Genomic DNA, 5817 nt, shown 5'->3' with positions numbered 1-5817 from the left:
ATTTATAATGTTACAAAAGATTTATATTTCAAATAAATGTTGCTCTTTTGGTCTTTCTATTATATCAAAGAATCCTGAAAAAGTCAGTTTCCACAAAAACATTAAGCAGCACATCTGTTTTCAACATTGATAATAATAAGAAATGTTTCTTGAGTACCAAATCAGCATATTGGAATGATTTGTGAAGGTAATGGCAGCTAAAAATTCAGTTTTTATGAACAGAATAAATTACATTTTAAAATTACTTCAAATAGAAGACAGTTGTTTTAAATCACAATAATAGTTCATTATATTACTGTTTTGGTCCAATAAATGCAGCTTTGGTGAGCATAAAAGACTTCTTTAAAAAAAAAAATGTTTAAAAATCTTACTGACACCAAACTTTTGAACAGTAATTTTTTATTATTTTTATTTTGGGGTGAAATATGGCCTGAGCCGTGTTTCTTATCAGTTCTTGAGGGGTTTTTTTTGTCTCTGGTTCTCACTTTTGTTTTGTTTTGTTTTTTTTTCTCATAGGGATCCAGCTGCGTAAGGTGCAGGAACAGCGGGAGCAGGAAGCGAAGAAGGAGCCAGTTGGGAACGATGTGGCCACTATATTATCCCGTCGCATCGCCGTGGAGTACAGCGAATCTGATGAAGACTCTGAGCTGGACGAAAATGAGTGGTCAGACTGAAACATTGAAAACAACAATAGAGGAATAAAAAAAAAAACCATGAAGTAAGAATTAGAGTGTAGGTTTCAGAGAACAGAATAATCACAACTAATGTAGCATGCCGATGTCTGTCTGCACTAAAATAACACGGCTCCTGTGTTTAAAAAATAAGGGCTGCGTAACTACAAAGTCTCAAAGAGACCGAACCAGAAACTTTTGAATTTTCGATTGTACATCTTAAACTGAAGCCTTGACAGTGAAGTTTAATCAGAGTTTTGACCCCAACAATGTCTAACTAAAAATGTTAGACATCTGATATTTTTTCTGCAAGACTGGTCATCATTTTTAAAAGTCAGTTACATAAACACATAGATTGATCTAATTTGAAACTGAAAAGTAAGACTGATAACCACTTGGTTAACTAGTTCTTAAGACAGTCTTAACATGGTGACTATGTTTATGCAACTGGCCCCTGCTTATCTACAAAGTGGGCTTGAGTTCACTGCCTTGACACTATTCATCAATTACTCTGAATGTGGGGGTCCTACCATCTGTCCTCTCTACTGCACTCTTTCTCTCACTCTCACTAACTTTAGAACATGGCCATATTAGAACAGCCAGCTGGATGATCATGCAATGTTCATTTTAGTCCTAACTTAAAGGTCAGACAAAATAGTCGTAAATGTATTTGGGGCTAATATATTAAGCATTTACCTAAACATTTTCATGTCTAAGCCCAAAGAAACAGCTGCATTTTGATATCTTGAATGCATGTTTGACCGAGTATCAAGCAGATAACAAACCAGTTGAAATTACAATTGCAAGTCAAAAAAGCAATATTATAGAGCGATTTGCTCCGATAGAGCACAAAAACACACAGTAGATGATTAGTTAGATTTTCGTTTGTTGATTAAAATTTATAAAAAGTTACTCATGTTTGCATTCCAAGTATCGCAGCTTATTGAATAGCATGGATGGACAATCTGAATCTGAAAACTGTATCAAGGGCGTGTAAGAAAAATTACAATTCTGCTGGGAATATAACACATTTTCTGAATCTAAAGGATGGTGGGAGGCTTAGTGGTGATGTTTTATATACTTTATTGGTGACACTATTTCCCCAAATGTGATTAATTTAAATAATTGAACCCATTTTGATGGGTTGGAATGATTTTTAGGGCTTCATTTGCTTTCTTGGCTTCAAGTAAAAAGATACTATATTGGTGCATTCTGAATCCACCAATACACAATAACAAATTGTGATTGCTGCTACCTGTATAGGCAATTACTTGTAGTGCAACTGCAAAAGACAACAGAACTGGGCTCTTATTCATCTATAGGCTCATTAAACACAATACTTTAATACTCTGTTTTGAGGTTCAAGTGGTGCTGTGTTAGTAGTCAGAATCTCTTTCTTTGTTTTGTTTTCCTCCTGGTCTTTTCAGGGATGGAAGAAAAAAAAACTCCTAGTTATCTGTGTCTTTTTAAATGGATACAGTGCGTGGCCGTCTGTCCCCTAAAGGATCAAACCATTCGCTTGTCAGTCATCGCACTATAACCACAGTAGATGTCACTGCATTGTTACCAAGGCAACAAGCACAGCATAATTAAGCAGGCAACAATGAAGACAGCTGTGCTCTTACCTGTTTGACCTGGTAATGTGTACCCATAAACACAAATAGAAATTAACATTGTGCACTGTAATTGATGAACAGCTGGTTTGGGGTCTTTTTTTTTTTTTTTAAGTGTTGTTTGCTAGTGTTTTTAATTTGGAACCATCTTGCTCTCTGAGGCATTTGAAATACTATATATGCTAATTTGTACAGAATAAGAGCACTTACGTATTTTAGCTTTTATTTTCTATTTATTTAGTTAAATGTGTCACTCACTGCACAAATAGGGAGCCTTCGAGTTTAACCTCTCCCAACTTAACAGCTATCATGAGCTGTGTTTAACCTGTGTTTTGTATGTAAAGAATGAAGTCCTTTGTGTTTTAAACAATGTGATGTATAGAAGTTTGTTAAAATGGCAGAACTTTGAATTATATAGATAAGAAACAGTATGAAAATCAGTGTATCAAAAAAAAAAACCCGCAATATACTGTAAGCAAATGCTGCATGCATGTATGGAGTGCCATTAAAGTGCTTCTTAAAATATTCCTCAGTGTGGTTTGTGGTAGGGATGTGAAATACTATATATGCTAATTTGTACAGAATAAGAGCACTTACGTATTTTAGCTTTTATTTTCTATTTATTTAGTTAAATGTGTCACTCACTGCACAAATAGGGAGCCTTCGAGTTTAACCTCTCCCAACTTAACAGCTATCATGAGCTGTGTTTAGCCTGTGTTTTGTATGTAAAGAATTAAGTCCTTTGTGTTTTAAACAATGTGATGTATAGAAGTTTGTTAAAATGGCAGAACTTTGAATTATATAGATAAGAAACAGTATGAAAATCAGTGTATCAAAAAAAAAAAACCGCAATATACTGTAAGCAAATGCTGCATGCATGTATGGAGTGCCATTAAAGTGCTTCTTAAAATATTCCTCAGTGTGGTTTGTGGCAACATTTAATATTTCCATTTCAATCTATTTTTAAATCATTTAATTTTATATACTAAGCTCAGATCAATAATGGGCAAAGGTACCTTGGATTTTTGTGATTTAATTATTTGTTGGTTGCTTTCTATGATCAAAGGAACCCACCTGTGATCATAGAAAGCCTGTACGTTTTTTAAAATTGTGATTTCCAGAAATCAAAAAAAAAAAAAAAAGTAATGGCAATTCATTAAATCTCAAAAGTCATGGAAATTTCTGATTTCTAATAGTGTGAAAAAAATGTTTTGTAGTTATCCACTGATCTAAAATGCTTAATCTGTTTGCACCATAAAGCCACAATCAAAACTCAGAGTGCTTACTTTATTTCTTATTTAGTTACATCAGTGCCTTAATAAGGATAATTTCAAACTCTGAGTTTGTAACCACAATCGACTAGCAAAGTCAAGGAAATTCATTGGCTAAAGTGTATGGAAAACATGTTTTAATACAGCAAGCATCAAGTACCTTTCCTTGTATTACATAACCATTACCTTCGCTTTAATCTCACTGCCTGTCCATCCTTTCCTTAAACTTTGTCTCTATTGAATTATGGATTGTATCCTTCAATTTCACCCTATCATTTTACACATGCTAGATCACTTTACTTCAGAGGCAGGCAGTGCTTGAGAAGTGCTTCTTTGTTGCTACATGATCCTCTGCATTTACTGTATCTTCACCCTCTCTTTCCCCTCATTTCAGTTTTCCTATTATGTTATCTCATCCCTCAAAAATTGGCAGAGAACTGAGGGCGACCGGGGTCTTGTTGGCCTGATCTTAACTTTGAGAAAGGTCTCTGTCACAGTCGTGACTCGTGACTTACAGCAGGAATGATCAGCTGTGTGAATCTGTGGCACATTTCCCTCCTGTTTCACTGCCCTCATTGTCTCCTTCAGCTATTTGTAGAGCTGCCAAAATTGATTTTTAAAGTGAGCTTGTTTGCTGGAAAATGTTTTAAATCTCCACAGGGATGCAGGAAATGGTCACAAGTGAGTTTAGTAGGTGTTCTTTCCTGTGTAAGTTTGTTTGTGTGCACGCCTAATGGAGAAAGAGACCATTAAGAAGGAGCGATGGGAGACTCATGATTCAGGGACGATTACGGGGCAAAACACTAACAGATGAGCTTGAAGTCATACGCCAGATGCACTAGCTCGCAGTCAAGAGTGTTATTAACTTGTTTTGTTTGGTGTTTTTATTGTCTTAGTTACAGTTCTTTGAAAGTGTAATAACAATGTATAAGAAGAGGTTATGTTGTGTGATCAGTTCTATATGTTTGTGTCCTGGAGCGGTTCTCGCGGTGACTGGTTCAGTACTGCTGTAGTGTGACTCAGTGCTGTTGAGGCGGTGATACTGTCACTTCTCCGTTTCTGTCCGCATGCGTGGGCGCGCGCGCATGCTTTTCAGCGTTTGTGTGTTCGTGAGAGAATAAGTGAGTGAGTGAGTAGGCAGGTTATGTGGGTGAAACTTACTGTCCTGCCTCCTCGCGCATTCATTAGTTGTGGTTCATCCAAGTTACCAGCAGGATGCGCAATTTCTCACTTAGTCTACCATTGAAGAGCGGGTGAGTTCATTCGTTTCGGTACATCAATGAGTATGTTTACATGGACAACAATAATTCGATGTTAATACGATTAAGACTTTAAGACTTTTGATTACCTTAATCCGGCTAAAGTCATATTCGAAGTAAACAGAAATCGAATTAAGACATGTGGAGTATTCCTATTTTAGTCGCATTACTGAAGTGCAGACATGTAAACACCTTAATCACATTATTACCGTCGTGTAGGACTTTTCGCCGCATTTTGCGACAGGATACACACACGGCAGTAGTCAACCTTTTGACGGCAAATAAAAGAGCTTCAACACCGCCGTCGTCTGTATGCACCTTCCAAATAATTATCTGCACTTGAAGCTTTCATAAAATTAAAAATGAAACACCCAAAACTGTACATGGCATCATCACGAAGACGACCTATTAGTGATGACCGGTTCGCGAACGAATCGTTCAATTTAACCGGTTCTTCTTAGTGAACCGGTTGAACCAGTTCACCAAATCGGACTGAATCGTTTGAAACGGTTCGCGTCTCCAGGTAGCATTAATCCACAATTTACTTAAGTTATTTACTTTTTTAACGTGGCTGACACTCCCTCCGAGTCGAAATAAACCAATATCCAGGAGTAATTAATTTACTCAAACAGTACACTGACTGAACTGCTGTGAAGAGAGAACTGAAGATGAACACGAGCAGAGCAGCATGTGTGCAGCGAGCCGGATAACGAACGTACACGCCCACTGCTGGAGCGGTTCTCGTTCTCGAGTCAAGAACCGGTTGCATCGGTTTTCGGATCACCAGTACACTGAACCGAAAACCGTTTCTTTCGGACACGTCCGATTTGAGAACCGATGAGCTGATGATACTTGCGCATGCGCGATTCAGCGTGAAGCTACCGAACAGATTGCCTACTATGACTGACACAGCACGTCTGAACCGAACTGGTTCTTTTGGACAACTGATTCTGTGCTAATGTTATGAGCGCGGGTAAACCGAAGACTTGAATGAAGGGCAATC

This window comes from Sinocyclocheilus rhinocerous, unplaced genomic scaffold (assembly GCF_001515625.1).
Source record: "Sinocyclocheilus rhinocerous isolate Xijiao unplaced genomic scaffold, SAMN03320098_v1.1 scaffold831, whole genome shotgun sequence".
NCBI lineage: Eukaryota > Metazoa > Chordata > Actinopteri > Cypriniformes > Cyprinidae > Sinocyclocheilus > Sinocyclocheilus rhinocerous.
Note: the sequence above shows the minus strand (reverse complement) of the source record.